The sequence below is a fragment of the Myxine glutinosa genome, chromosome 5, assembly GCF_964187855.1.
Source record: "Myxine glutinosa chromosome 5, kmMyxGlut1.1, whole genome shotgun sequence".
In the NCBI taxonomy this organism is placed as follows: domain Eukaryota; kingdom Metazoa; phylum Chordata; class Myxini; order Myxiniformes; family Myxinidae; genus Myxine; species Myxine glutinosa.
In genome coordinates this window covers 156,465,709-156,481,553 of record NC_136265.1, presented here as the reverse complement: position 1 = coordinate 156,481,553, position 15,845 = coordinate 156,465,709, and the positions used below count along the sequence as shown (strand labels likewise).

General features: G+C 51.5%; 1 protein-coding gene across 4 annotated transcripts in view; it reads right to left on the bottom strand.

Moving 5' to 3' along the window:
- The window catches only part of LOC137426898 (calpain-1 catalytic subunit), a 230,641-nt gene that overhangs the window by 191,460 nt on the left and 23,336 nt on the right, over positions 1-15,845 (bottom strand). The window lies entirely within an intron of this gene.

Genomic DNA, 15,845 nt, shown 5'->3' with positions numbered 1-15,845 from the left:
CACTCTGTGGCGTAACGCCCTGCCTGCAAAGCACCAGGATGACAGCTTCTACAAGGATCTTATTCCATTGGGAATCAAACCCAGGTGAAACTGCTGCAAAATTGCCTTTGCACTAGACTGGCATTGCCATGTTTCGTGGATTTTGTTACACAATGCAAATAACTAAGATACAACTGGTTAGCATTCCTTCTGCTTGCAGTTACATCATAACTTGTGCATTCAAAAGCATCATGTGTTTCAAAAGGTTGATTACTTGGCAGGGGAGTGTGCATATACATACATACACACACACACACACACACACACACACACAGTCACGTGAAAAAGTAAATACACCCCATGTAAAGTTTTGACTTTTTCAACATACTTCAACATACAGCTATTTGATCTTCATTTCAACAACATTGATAGATAAAGATGATATAATAAAACAAATATCATGAAACATTTACATTTTGTAGTCCATTGTATAATTTAAACAAACATAAATGCAAATTTCGCATGTGGAAAAAATAAGTACACCCTTGGCTCGAATAGGTGGTATTGCCCCTTTTGGCAGAAACAACCTGGAGTGGGCGTTTGTTATAACTGTCTACCAGTCTCTGACATCGACTAGGAGAAATTTTTGCCCACTCCTCCATGCAGAATTATTTCAGCTGTGCGATGTTTGAGGGGTTTCTTGCATGCACAGCTCGTTTCAAATCCCCCCACAACATATCGATGGGATTTAGATCCAGGCTTTGACTTGGCCATTCCAGAACCCTCCATTTCTTTCTTTTCAGCCATTCCTTGGTGGATTTACTGGTACGTTTAGGGTCATTGTCATGTTGCAAGGTCCACCTTTGGTTGAGCTTCAACTCTCCGACAGATGGCCTCACATTATCCTCAAGCACCCGCTGGTACAATGAAGAATTCATAGTGGATTCTATGATGTTGAGCTGCCCACGCCCTGATGCAGCAAAGCTGCCCCAAACCATAATATTTCCATCACCATGCTTTACAGTTGGTATCAGGTTCTTGTGGTCAAATGCTGTCTTTGGTTTTCGCCAAACATGTCTTCTGGTACTGTGGCCAAAGAGCTCTACCTTTGACTCATCTGTTCAGAGCACATTGTTCCAGAAGTGCTGGTCTTTGCCTGGGTGTTCATTGGCAAACTTTAGTCTTGCCCTGATGTTCTTTCTGGACAGCAAAGGTTTCTTCCTGGCACACCTCTCATGTAGATCAAATTTGCGCAGCCTCTTTCTAATGGTAGACTCGTGCACTTTGACATCAACAGTGGCAAGAGCTACCTGTAGGTCCCGTGATGACATTCTGGGGTTCTTAGAGACTTCTTTCAGCATCTTGCGGTCTGCTCTCGGGCTGAACTTGCTGGGGCGGCCTGGCGTGAACAAGTTGACAGTTGTTTGGAATCTTCTCCACTTGTAGATGATCTTCCGCACAGTCTAATGATTGATTTCAAATTGTTTGGAGATCTTTTTAAATGCCTTCCCAGACTCGTAGGCATCAATAACCTTCTTTCTGAAGGCCCCAGAGAGCTCTTTTGATCTAGGCATGGTGACGCCACACACTTCAACAACAAAGAGCAATCCAAAGTAAATGTCTGAGGTTTAAATAAGACAGGTTCCTCCAAGATCCTCTCTAACGATGTTCGAATCATTTGTACCTGAGCTGGTGCACCTGATTCTAATTTTAGGTATTTGAAGTCATGATAAATGTAGGGGTGTACTTACTTTTTCCACATGCAAAATTTGCATTTATGTTTCTTTAAATTATACAATGGACTACAATATGTAAATGTTTCATGATATTTGTTATATTATATCTCCTTTATCTATCAATATTGTTGAAATGAAGATCAAATAGCTATATGTTGAAATATGTTGAAAAAGTCAAAACATTACATGGGGTGTACTTACTTTTTCACGTGACTGTATATATATTGTTACAGTTTCCGCGCGACCCTCCTGCCCCTACTAAGGGGAGATTAAGCCCCTTGTTCTTTTTGGGTCGTCGCAACCGAGAGACTTGAATCGTCCCTCCCGGGCAGACACAGGGTAGGGTTCCGGGACAATTCTCGCACGTACCTAAATACCTGCGCCGCCGCGGAAGGGGGATCAAGCTTCGCTCGAGCCACGCGTAATTTTAGTACGTCCGAGCGGATGATGTACCATGTGGTCCGTGCAGATCTCTGGTATTGGAACCCGATTCGAGTGGTTTTATTCATACCACGCTTAATCAATAGATGGAAGGCACGAGACGATCGAATAAAAGGAAGAACACAGGTTTAATAATTATTCACACTATTATGTACAAGTCGAAGGGACACAGAGCAGAACTTAAACAGTCTTAACTTATCCCCAGAAACGGGCCGATCACACTCACAGGGGGAAATGAAGGAAGGATGATGTTCACGCACTGAACGCGCCGACTTGGTCGTCCAATAACGGCTTCGCCCGGTGTGGCTCTCCCCGGTCACAGCATGTCCCTCGATGAAAGCAAGCAGGCGGCGGGAGGGATCCTTGCAGCACGTCTCTCGAACAAAGGGCAGAGCAGGCAGGCGAGAAAATGTACGTGTCTCTCGCCAAGCTTGGCGGTTTCTCACAGCGCGATTAATTAACGGCGCGCTTTCGCTCGCGTAACTCGATAGAGGTTCTGCCTCAAGCTCAACCGAGCGTTAAACTTGTAAGAGCGCCTTATAACTTGGTTCATGCGCGTGTTTTTTTTTTTTGTTTGTTTGTTTTTTTTTGTTTGTTTTTGTATACAAGATCGAGGCTCATGAAAGAGCGAACATTAATCACACAGAAAGACAAACAGACAAACAAAACAAACTAGAACGGGCACTCGGTAGAGCGCATACCTTCGCCGCAGCTACTTTTGTTGCCAAAATAAAAGACTACAAGATCTGTGTAGCAAAGCATTTTGGCATTAGTTTCATACAAATTGGACACAAATTGACCGCGCTATGGTAAAAAGACGATTTTGACCTTTTCATGACCTTGACCTTGACCTTTGACCCGATCGATTCCAAAATCTAATCAAATGGTTCCCGGATAATAACCTATCATCCCACCAAATTTCATGCGAATCGGTTGAATACTTTTTGAGTTATGCGAATAACATACACACACACACACAGACATACAAATAAATACACAGCGATCAAAACATAACCTTCCGCTTTTGCGAAGGTAATAACATCGGGAGCGGTAGACAAGATGGGGAGAGAGGGGGAAGGACACAAACACAACATTTGAGAGCAGGGACCGAGAGACATGGAGACATCGAGAGAACTGTGGGAGGGAGAGGGCTTTGGGGGGGAGGCATGGGAAGGGGGGGGGGTGGGAGAGGTATAAAACATATGGACACTGCCAAGACTTCCAGGAAAGAAGTTGGAATTTCAAACAAGGTGGATCTGGGGTGAATTAGTGGGGGTAGAAAAGATCAAGGTTTTGGATGGGGGAAGATAAGAGATGGTGGTGAACAGCTGTTTTGAAGACCTGGAGGGAGGAGTGTGATTGAAGTGAGTGTGGGAGTTTGTTCCAGAGGCGGGAGAAAAGAGGAATGAAAGAGTGAAGGTGAGCAGAGAGCCGAGATTTCGGCAGTTTAACCATCAGAGGGTGGCTGGCAGATCTTGTGCGACCTGTAGGAATATTTGGGGGACAGAGCACAGAGAGAGCTGGGGGAGCAAGGCCGGAGAGGAGTCGGTAGAAGACAGAAAGACCACCTACCTGCCTGCGGTGAGTGAGTGAAAGGCCCTCAGAGTTGGCTTCATCGCGGGAGATTCCAATGATTCTGAAAGCTTTGGATTCAACAGCGTGAAGCCGAGCCAGGTGTGAGGCAGGAGCACCAGCCCATAGGGGAGAACAGTATTCCATTGAGCTGCAGATGAAAGCCTTGTATGTGGTGAGGAGCTCAGGTGTGCCTAGGAAGGACTTCGCACGACGGAGGATGCCCAGTCGGCGACTGGCTTTGGAGGCCAGCTTGGAAATGTGGTTTTCCCAAGAAAGATCATGGCAGATGGTGAGACCCAAAAGCTTGAGCGACAGAACTTCTTGGAGAGGATTGTTGAGAAAGTAGATGGGAGGGTTGTCCAGTCGATCTTTTCGGAGAGACATAGTAAGAGTGTGAGATTTGTCAGGATTGAAAGACATGTTCCACATGTTTGACCAGTCTGTGATTTTGTCCAGGTCTTCAGAGAGTGAGGAGGCTGCAGACTGCCGATCTGAGGGAAGAGGATTGGGGCGGCAGAGAGTGGAGTCATCAGCAAAGCGATACAGAGGATTTTCCAGAGAGTCGGAGAGATCATTGATAAAGACCAGAAAAAGCACAGGGCCCAGCACACTGCCTTGGGGAACTCCAGCCTGAACGGGAAGGGGAGATGAGAGAAATCCATTCAGGGCCACACGTTGACTACGACCAGAGAGGAGGTCCGCAAGCCATGCATGGAGATTTCCATGCATACCATAGGAGGAGAGTTTGGTGAGCAGAGCTGGGTGCCAGACCGTATCGAAGGCACGTGATATGTCAAGGGAGACAGCTCTGATTTCCTGTTTGGCATTGAGGACCTCCATCCATTGTTGAGACAGCAGAAACAGCATGTCCAGAGTAGAGTGACCTGGTCTGAAACCAAATTGATGATCAGAGATCAAGCCATTGGAGAAGAGGAAAGATTTCATATCCGAAGCAATGATGGATTCCATGACTTTGCTGATAATTGGGAGCAGGCTGATTGGTCTGTAGTTGCAAGGATCTGTTTTTGCACCTTTTTTGTGTAAAGCGGTAATGTTTGCTGATTTCCAGGATGCTGGCAGATGACCTTGAGCAAAGGATAGGGTGAAAAGAACAGACAGAGGGTGAGATAGAGCGGCAGAGCAGGATTTTAGGACCCGTGGGCTGATGCCATCTGGTCCAGTTGCAGAATCAGAGTCGAGGTTTGACAAAAACTCCTCCACCTTGTCAGGAGCGAAGGTCACAGAGTCCAGGAGCAGTTTGGTTCGACTGGGAAAGGTGGGAACAGAGAGAGATGGGTTTGGGACTAAGGATTTTGAGGCAAACACAGAGTTGAGGCATTCGGCTTTGTCACGTGAGATGTCAACTGTGTGGCCATTTGAGGTAAGGGAGGGGATGGAGGGCGAACAAACACCAGAAACGGATTTGACCAGACGCCACCAGGATTTGGAGGAAGGAGACAGGTTTGAGAGTTCATTCTTGAGTGAGGAGAGATAGTGCTTCCTGGCACTCCTGAGGGTAGACACACACTTGTTCCGAGCTTGGTGGAAGGAACTGAGATTTCCTTCAGTTGGATTAGCCTTCCAAGAGGCAAAGGCAAGTTGTTTCAGGGCAACTGCCTCCCCACAAGATTCAGTGTACCATGGACGGGAGGAAGGGTAAGACAACTGAAGGCGAGATGGGATAAATCTGTGCATGAGAGAGATCAGTTTGCTTTGGAAGAATTCCCAGGAAGAATTGATGTCAGAGGCAGTGGAGATGGGAGACCAATCCAGACGATTGATGGCTGCTTGAAGACCGTCCCAGTCGGTCTGAGTGAAATGCCAGACTCGTCGACGCTGAGGAGGCTCTCTGAGAATGGCCAGAGAGATGTCCACTTTGACAAGCACATGATCAGAAGAACCGATTGGAGCATAAGAAGAGCAGCAGACATTAGCAGGGAAGTTAGTCATAACCAAGTCTAGAAGAGAAGATACTCCATTGGCTGAGATCCGGGTCGGGAAATTGACAGATTGTGTCAATCCCAGTGAGTCACAGAAGTCCTTTGCTGAGGTGCCATGACTGGTGAGAGAGGAACCCACACCCAACCAGGTGTTCTCTCTCTCTTTGAACTCTCTCAACTCTTGAACCCTCTTTCTCTTCTCTTTGGTTCAGCGCACCTCCCTCAGAACTTGGTTCAGGTCACCTCTCCGCAGAACTGCGGTGGGGGGCTTTGCGCAACGGGTTATATTTCCAACCCCCTCAGCTTGCTCGAATGTTCTAACCACGCCTTTTGACGCAGTGCTAAGCCACTCCCTCCGAGCCCTGATTGGCGGCTCGTGCTTACCGTCACTCCCACTCTCCCTGCTCCACCTTCCTTCGGCCTGGATCGACTTGCCAGGCCCGACCTCGTGTTATTTCGCGCCAAAAGCCAAAGTTTCGAGGCAGCGTAAGGCATTGGAGGGAAACCGAACTCATTTTTCTACTCAACGCAAAACTAACACAGGAAAAGGACTATGCTTACATTTACTATGAAATAACTGAACTATCGCGAGGCTACATGTTGTAGTGTGACTGAACTATGAGGGGAAAAATTAACCTTTATTGTACAAACTCAAAACCGCAACAATATATAAATAAATATACAGTGAAACCTTGACTTACGAGTTTAATTCGTTCTGTGACCGAGCTCGTAACTCAATTTGCTCGTTTCTCAAATTAAATTTCCCCATTAAAATGCATTGAAATGCTATTAATCCGTTCCAGCCCGCCAAAAACCACTTTTTTTTTTTTAAATATACAGTATATTAAAGCGCGGCGTTACGCGCGCTGCTTGTGAGCAAGGAGGAAGCGGACAAGCGGTAACATATAAACGTCTTTATTGTAAGACTACACTGTAACACTCTACTCCTCCGGGCTGGTCGCCCGGTGTATATCATGAGGCCACGCCTACCCCTCGGGCGTGGCCACCGCCCACTTGGTGCGTGGAATGATGTCACCACGCCAGTGGGCTTTTGTGTCCGCCACACGCGCCCCCCCAGAATTCCCGCGCACCTGGAGGGCCAGTTTGTGGGGCAGTCGAATGACCCGGCCGAAGCGCCCCCTGGCGATCGGCGGCGTCCGGGGTGCAGGGATACCAGGTGGGATGCCCCTGGCTGCCCCTGGGATGGGTGCAGGACCGGGGGGCGCCGTGGCGGCGGGGCTGGGCGGTGCCGGGGGTCTGCCCGCAGGAGGGCGGCCCCGACGTGGGGTCGGGCCACTGGCGGTGGATGGTCCACATCGAGGTGGGCCGGCTTGAGGCGGTCTACCGAAACGCGGTCAGGAGTACCGCCGATGTCCAGGGTGAAGTGCTTCGCCCCGGTCTCCAGCACGCGGAAAGGCCCGTCGTACGGGGGCCGCAGTGGTGTCCGATGGGCATCGTGGCGGACGAAGACGTACTCCGCCGTGCGAAGCTCCGGGGCGACGTGCGTCGGTGGGTGCCCGTGGCATGCCGTTGGCACCGGGGCAAACCTCTGGGCGGTCTCTTGCAGAGCGGAGCGCTGCTGTGCCGCGGACCATGGTGCCGTGGAGTCGGGGAGGAACTCGCCCGGCACCCGCAGCGGTTGCCCGAAGACCAACTCCGCCGCGGATGCGCGCAGGTCCTCCTTGGGCGCCGTCCGGAGGCCCAGCAGGACCCAGGGGAGCCTGTCGACCCAGCCGCCGTCGCGGAGGGTGGCCCGGAGCGCGGCCTTCAATGAGCGGTGAAATCGCTCACACAGGCCGTTAGCCTGGGGGTGGTAGGCCGTGGTTCGGTGCAGCCGGACCCCGAGCCCCTGCGCAACCGCCCCCCAGAGCTCCGAGGTGAACTGGGGGCCGCGGTCGGATGAGATGTCTGAGGGGGTGCCGAACCGGGCGACCCAGGTGGCGATGAAAGCCTGCGCGACATCGGCCGCCGTTGTCGACGCCAAGAGCACGGCCTCCGGCCACCGGGTGGTGCGGTCCACCATGGTGAGGACGTGGGTGAAACCCCGCGAGGGGGGCAGAGGTCCCACCAGGTCCACGTGGACGTGGTCAAACCGGCGTTCCGGCACCGTGAACGGGGCCAACGGGGCCTGGGTGTGCCGGTGCACCTTGGCGCGCTGGCACGCGAGGCATGTCCTGGCCCAGCCGCGGACGGCCTTCCGGAGGCCATGCCAGACGAACTTGTCGGCGATCAGCCTTTGGGAGGCCCTCGCGCCCGGGTGGGACAGGCCGTGGATGGCGTCAAACACCTGGCGCTGCCAGCCCGCGGGCACAATGGGGCGAGGACGCCCGAGGGAGACGTCGCACAAGAGGCCCGCGCCCGCGCCGTCGAACGGCACCTCGGTGACGCGGAGGCCCGTGACGGCGGTCCGCAAGGCCTGGACGTCGGGGTCAGCGGCCTGGTCCGCTGCCATCCGGGCATAGTCGATGCCGAGGTGGACTGCGTGGGCGACGGCCCGGGAAAGGCAATCCGCAACCGGGTTGTCCTTCCCCGCGACGTGCTGGATGTCCGTCGTGTACTCGGACACGGCCGAGAGGTGACGCTGCTGCCGGGCCGACCACGGCTCGGTGACCTTGACCATCGCGAAGATCAGCGGCTTGTGGTCGACGAAGGCAGTGAACGCCCGGCCCTCGAGCAGATGGCGGAAGTGCCTGACCGCCAAGTGAAGTCCGAGCAACTCGCGGTCGAAGGTACTGTAACGGCGTTCGGGCGGGCGAAGCTGCCGGCTAAAGAACGCCAGCGGTTGCCAAGCTCCACGCACCCATTGCTCGTGCACCGCGCCCACCGCGTAGTCCGAGGCATTGGTGGTGAGGGCGATCGGTGCATCGGGCGCCGGGTGCGCGAGCATGGTGGCGTTAGCCAAAGCGAGCTTCGCGCCCGTGAACGCCGTGTCCATCTGCTCGGTCCAGGTAACGTCGCCTTTGCCCGGCTTACCTCGGAGAGCTTCGTGCAGGGGGCGCAGGAGCTGGGCGATACGGGGCAGGAACCGATGGTAAAAGTTCACCATGCCCAGGAACTCCTGCAGCCCTCTGATCGTGCGGGGGCGCGGAAACCCCTTCACCGCCTCCACCTTGGCCGGCACGGGGACTGCTCCGTGCCTGGTGACACGGTGCCCCAGAAAATCGATTGTGGCGGCGCCGAACCGGCACTTTGCGGGGTTCACAATCAGGCCATGCTGGCCCAGGCGTTCGAAGAGCGTGCGGAGGTGGCGTAGGTGCTCTTCGCGGGACGCGCTGGCGACGAGGATATCGTCCAGGTAGACGTAGACAAAATCCAAGTCGCGCAGGACGCTGTCCATCAGTCGCTGGAACGCCTGAGCCGCATTCTTCAGACCGAAGGGCATGCGCAGGAACTCGAAGAGTCCGAATGGCGTGATGACCGCCGTCTTCGGGACGTCCTCCGGCCTGACGGGGACCTGATGGTAGCCGCGTATGAGGTCCACCTTCGAGAAGAAGGACCTGCCCGCCAAACGGGCGGAAAAGTCCTGAATGTGGGGGACGGGGTAGCGGTCGGGAGTCGTGGCGTCATTGAGACGGCGATAGTCCCCGCACGGTCGCCATCCCCCGCCGGGCTTCGGCACGATGTGCAGCGGCGACGCCCAAGCGCTCTCTGAGCGCCGAACGATGCCGAGTCGCTCCAGGGTAGCGAACTCCGCTTTTGCCACCGCCAGCTTCGTCGGCTCGAGGCGGCGTGCCCGGGCGTAGACCGGTGGCCCGACGGTGGGGATGTGATGGGCCACCCCGTGCTTGACGGCCCCCGCCGAGAAGGTGGGCCGCGTGAGGGCCGGGAAGCCGGCGAGGAGGCGGGTGAATGCGTCCGCTGCCGGAAGCGTACAGACCAACGTGGCCGGAACCGAATCGTTCGGCAAGCCGCTTGGCAAGCCGCTCGTTGAGCTTGGCAACGCACATGCGAGCGAGCTGAACGTCTCGGCCTGGACAAGCCGTCTGCGCTTGACGTCGACCAGAAGCCCATTAGCGCACAGGAAGTCCGCGCCAAGCAGTGCCATGGGCACGTCGGCGGTGACGAACGTCCATCGGAAAACCTGCCCTCCAAACCGCAGAGAGAGGCAGCGTTTTCCGTACGTACGGATGGGCGTCCCGTTCGCGGCAAGCAGCGCGGGGCCCCCACCCGCGGCGTGCTTGTCTGACGTGCCGGCGGGAATGACACTCACCTGTGCTCCCGTGTCGCACAGGTAACGGCGCCCGGAGAAGGTGTCCGTTATGAACAGCAGGCTGCTCGAACGGCCGGCGCTCATCGCCACAATTGAGCGCCGGTCCGGGCGTTTCCCGACCCGTTGAAGGAGCACGGCGGATGACACCGCCGAGCTTCGTGGCCGAACTTGGCGTGGAACCAGCACCAGGTGGTGGAGCTGGAGGAGCGCGGCTGGCTCCGCCAGGCCGGTGGAGTCGACGGGTTTCCCCGCGGTGGCGGTTTTCGCCGCGGCGGTGGGCGGGGCGTGGCGGCGTTCACGAGGTGCGTATCAGCATGCTGCTGAACCACAGCGTGCTGTAGAAGATGATGCTGTGGAACATCAGCGTGCTGTAGAAGATGATGCTGTGGAACATCAGCGTGCTGTAGAAGATGATGCTGTGGAACATCAGCGTGCTGTAGAAGATGATGCTGTGGAACATCAGCGTCGAAGGCCGTGACGGCCACGCCAACGCTCGCCCGCGTGTCCGAAGCGGCGAAGTACTTGTCCGCCTCGGCCGCCAATGCTCGGGGTTCCGTTAGCCCGGTCCCGGCCAACGCGAGGCGAACCTGCGCTGGAAGTTGGCGACGGAAAAGCGCCCGGAATAGCGAACCGGGGGCTTCGTCGCCCAACAGTGACAGCATATGGTCCATTCGGACCGACGGGCGCGTCTCACCGAGCTCGGGGAGATCCAGGAGGCGGTCGGCCCGTGCGTCGTCCGTGAGGCTGAACGTGGCTAGGAGTAGCCGCTTGAGTGCCTCGTACTTGTGGCCGTCCGGTGGGTGGCGAAGGACGGACACAACTCGAGCGGCCGTGCCGGGCCCGAGGGAGGCGACGACGTGGCAGTAGCGCGTGTCATCGCCGGTGAGGTGCCGAAGCTGAAATTGGGCTTCGGCCTGGACGAACCAGACTTCGGCCTGAGCCTCCCAAAATTCCGGAAGTTTGACGAAGGCGGCCATGGCGATGGCGTCGCGTGTGGAAGGATCGCTCCGGCAGATCCAACGTCGAGGGTCACCAGTAAAGCGCGGCGTTACGCGCGCTGCTTGTGAGCAAGGAGGAAGCGGACAAGCGGTAACATATAAACGTCTTTATTGTAAGACTACACTGTAACACTCTACTCCTCCGGGCTGGTCGCCCGGTGTATATCATGAGGCCACGCCTACCCCACGGGCGTGGCCACCGCCCACTTGGTGCGTGGAATGATGTCACCACGCCAGTGGGCTTTTGTGTCCGCCACAATATATAAAAATATCTCGCGCTTTATATTTCACCTGTATGCAGCATACAAGTTGGCAGGATGGCCTGGACTGGAGGTACGCACACTTGACTCTAAACTGTCCAGCCTGGGTTTGAATCCCGACCCAGCAATAACCTGTCATGTCAGTGTTTCACAGGCAGGGTGATTCATCAATGTGTGTACCGCTAAACTGGGCACCCCGTTTGCGTCCCATTAGTTGTTGGATGTTAAGGATCTCACCGTGTCTTCCACAAAGAGAAGGCGAGCTATCGCCGGCACTCTGAACAAGTTGTGGCCTGGCATGCTCTTCTCCTCTGCCGTTATATACATCCTCCTCGGCATCTTTTTCCAGAAGAGCCCTGTCTCGTCACAGTTGAAGATTTGCTGGGGGATGTATCGTTCGGCTTCTATCAGTTCGGCAAAAGTTATAATAAAATCTTCAGCTGCCTTCACATCCGAGCTTGCTGCCTCACCATGCCTGACGACGGAGTGAATGCCGGTCCTCTTCTTAAAATTATCAAACCATCCCCGACTGGCTTTGAATGACTCTTCCGATGCCTCGTCCGTTGATGTTCCCGCCGTCTGCTGCACCAAATCCCCGTAAATGTCTCGGGCCTTCTCACAGATGATGCTCTCGGTCACGGTATCTCCTGCGAGCTGCTTCTCCGTCAACCACACAAACAACAACTTCTCCATCTCTTCATGGATAGAGGTCCGGAGCTTTGAAATAATCGTAACGCCCTTGGCTGGCGTTATAGCCTTTATCGACTCCTTCTGCTTCAAAATCGTACATATCGTAGAAGTACTACGATCGTACTGCCTCCCCAAGTCGACAACACGCACACCTCGCTCATGTTTTTCGACGATTGCGTGTTTTATATCCAAGCACATCATCCTCTTCTTCTTCTCAGTACTGCCCTTGGCACTCAATTTCTTAGGACCCATGGTTAAAACGAAGAAATTTTCCAAAATAACCAAAATGCGAAAACAAAGCAGCAGCGATATACGGCACAGATGCTTGCACGGCAAGATAACCACGTGACCGGAACCCACCTGGTGGCGGGTGGCGTAAGCTCGTAACTCAGATCTCGGCTCGCATCTCAAAGCAAAAAACCGCCCGAGCGACGGCTCGTATCTCGGAAAACTCGTAAGTTGGTGCACTCGTAAGTCAAGGTTTCACTGTATATATATATACACGAAAGGTTTTGAGAGTCACAAGTGTATGGAAGGCTCACTGCGTTGCCCTGATGAAGCCCCAACAAGGGTGAAACCAGGTCGGTAACTGTGAGTTTTGCATGCACTTGTCACAGTATCTGAATTTAACATCCATAATGACGCACTGCGAGATGGCTCATCTCGAGCTTGGCAGGCAATGCGGACATATGTGGCGATGATGTCGTGACGTTCGCTCATTAGGTTTGAGCGCCAAATTACAGATACTAACATGTGTATATATATATATATATATATATATATATATATATATATATATATATATATATATATATATATATATATATATATATATATACAGTGAAACCTTGACTTACGAGTGCACCAACTTACGAGTTTTCCGAGATACGAGCCGTCGCTCGGGCGGTTTATTGCTTTGAGATGCGAGCTGAGATCTGAGTTACGAGCTTACGCCACCCGCCACCAGGTGGGTTCAGGTCACGTGGTTATCTTGCCGTGCAAGCATCTCTGCCGTATATAGCTGCTGCTTTGTTTTCGCATTTTGGTTATTTTGGAGCTTACGCCACCCGCCACCAGGTGGGTTCCGGTCACGTGGTTATCTTGCCGTGCAAGCATCTCTGCCGTATATCGCTGCTGCTTTGTTTTCGCATTTTGGTTATTTTGGAGCTTACGCCACCCGCCACCAGGTGGGTTCCGGTCACGTGGTTATCTTGCCGTGCAAGCATCTCTGCCGTATATCGCTGCTGCTTTGTTTTCGCATTTTGGTTATTTTGGAGCTTACGCCACCCGCCACCAGGTGGGTTCAGGTCACGTGGTTATCTTGCCGTGCAACATCTCTGCCGTATATAGCTGCTGCTTTGTTTTCGCATTTTGGTTATTTTGGAAAATTTCTTCTTTTTAACCATGGGTCCTAAGAAATTGAGTGCCAAGGGCAGTACTGAGAAGAAGAAGAGGATGATGCACTTGGATATAAAACACGCAATCGTCGAAAAACATGAGCGAGGTGTGCGTGTTGTCGACTTGGTGAGGCGGATGTGAAGGCAGCTGAAGATTTTATTATAACTTTTGCCGAACTGATAGAAGCCGAACGATACATCCCCCAGCAAATCTTCAACTGTGACGAGACACAGCTCTTCTGGAAAAAGATGCCGAGGAGGACGTATATAACGGCAGAGGAGAAGAGCATGCCAGGCCACAACTTGTTCAGAGTGCCGGCGATAGCTCGCCTTCTCTTTGTGGAAAACACGGTGAGATCCTTAACATCCAACAACTAATGGGACGCAAATGGGGCGCCCAGTTTAGCGGTACACACATTGATGAATCACCCTGCCTGTGATTCACCCATGACAGTTTATAGCTTGGTCGGGATTCAAACCCAGGCTGGACAGTTTAGAGTCAAGTGTGCGTACCTCCAGTCCAGGCCATCCTGCCAACTTGTATGCTGCATACAGGTGAAATATAAAGCGCGAGATATTTTTATATATACTGTATATTTAAAAAAAAATTGGTGTGGTTTTTGGCGGGCTGGAACGGATTAATAGCATTTCAATGCATTTTAATGGGGAAATTTAATTTGAGAAACGAGCAAATTGAGTTACGAGCTCGGTCACAGAACGAATTAAACTCGTAAGTCAAGGTTCCACTGTATATATGTATATATGTATATATGTATATATATATATATATATATATATATATATATATATATATATATATATATATATATATATATATATATATGAGTCATTATGCGTCTTCATACGATCAGTGGGGAACCGCCAGTAAGGTGTCCCATACAGCTAACGCTGCACCTTACTGGGAGCGATAAGCACCGCCTGCCACACAGTAACATAATCTCTGGTATCCACTCACTATATAGAGTCGACCTGAATGCGGTTGGGAGTAACTAATTAGTATCTGTAATTTGGCGCTCCAACCTAATGAGTGAACGTCACGACGTCATCGCCACGCATTGCTTGCCAAGCCCCCGAGGGGTCGGCAGTGCGTAATAATTGTAATATAAATATATATATATATATATAAATATATATATATATATATATATATATATATATATAGATATATATATATAAATATATATATAAATATATATATATATATAAACATATATATATGTAAATATATATATAAATATATTGTTACGGACCGCGGATAAGATGTTGGTTTGCCGAGCAGATGGCACCGCGGCCCTAACAGTCACCCCGTCTAACCCGATTCCCGAACGTTGGCCGAATCGCGCCACAGGTATTCAATTTGGAAACCTCTAAAGCGACCGAATGTAAAGAGGAAGAAGAAGACGTACAGAAGAGTAACAGGATTTATTATTTACACACACTAAGCAAAAGGAGCAGTCAAGGTTATATACAGGGAAAATGGAAAAAGCAGGTGACACTGAAAATACTAGCTTAACTATACAAGCTTAATTAACCCTGGGACAAGACAAACAAAACAAACTCACGTACACAAGAAGGATGGAATGGCAGGAATGGATGCTGGAAGGAGGAATGGGAAGGTTCAGCTGGGGCAGATGGTTCGGGTTTGATCCCGCACAGGACGTCAGCTGGACCTCGACGGCCACCGATGCCACCGCTATCTGGTTCCCGCGGGGTAACGGGTTGAAGCTACCTGGTGGAGTCAAAGCTGCTCCTCTGGCTCACCTCAGGATGCGTCTGCCGTCTCGGGCACAACTCTTTCTTGGACCCTTTTTGCACAACTCTGTCTTGGTACCTTTTGCGCAACGCTTGTCATTCACCTCTCTTTGGCACAACTTTTGTCATTTACCTTTGACGCTACTCTTATAATTGACTTCTCGTGCAACTCTTGTAATTGACCTTGAACCTTCTCTCTCGAACCTTCTCTCTCTCTCTCTCCCAACGGCGTCCGCCCGCGCTTATATTACGCCTCGGGCGATCAAGCCGCCGGCCTTCAGGACACGCCCCTCGGTGAGCTCGCTTCGGCCCTGATTGGTGGGCACAGGCCCTCTGACTCCACCCTTGATGATGATGGGCGGGCACGCCCTTCTTCCCCGAGCTGACCACGCCGTAATGGCGGCAATTGCAGTTGGCAGTAGAAGTTTTGGGAATGGGAATGAAAGGGGATCTATCTTATTTCACTTGGTGCAATGGAGTATTTCAATTAATGGGAGACACAGCCTTACACTAATACACATAATAAGGATATAACTACTGAACAGGTATATTATGGTGTCCTTCATGTATGCTCTATGGAACTAACTACGGGAACGCCCTTTGACCTTTATACAACACTGGAGTGAGGAGGGCGATATTTTAACAACAATTTACACAAAAAAAAAAAAAAAAATTCTCATATCCACAATATATATATATATATACATATATATATATATACATATACGTATATATATATATACATATATATATATATATATATACATATATATATATATATATACATATATATATATATATACATATATATATATATATATACATATATATATATATATACATATA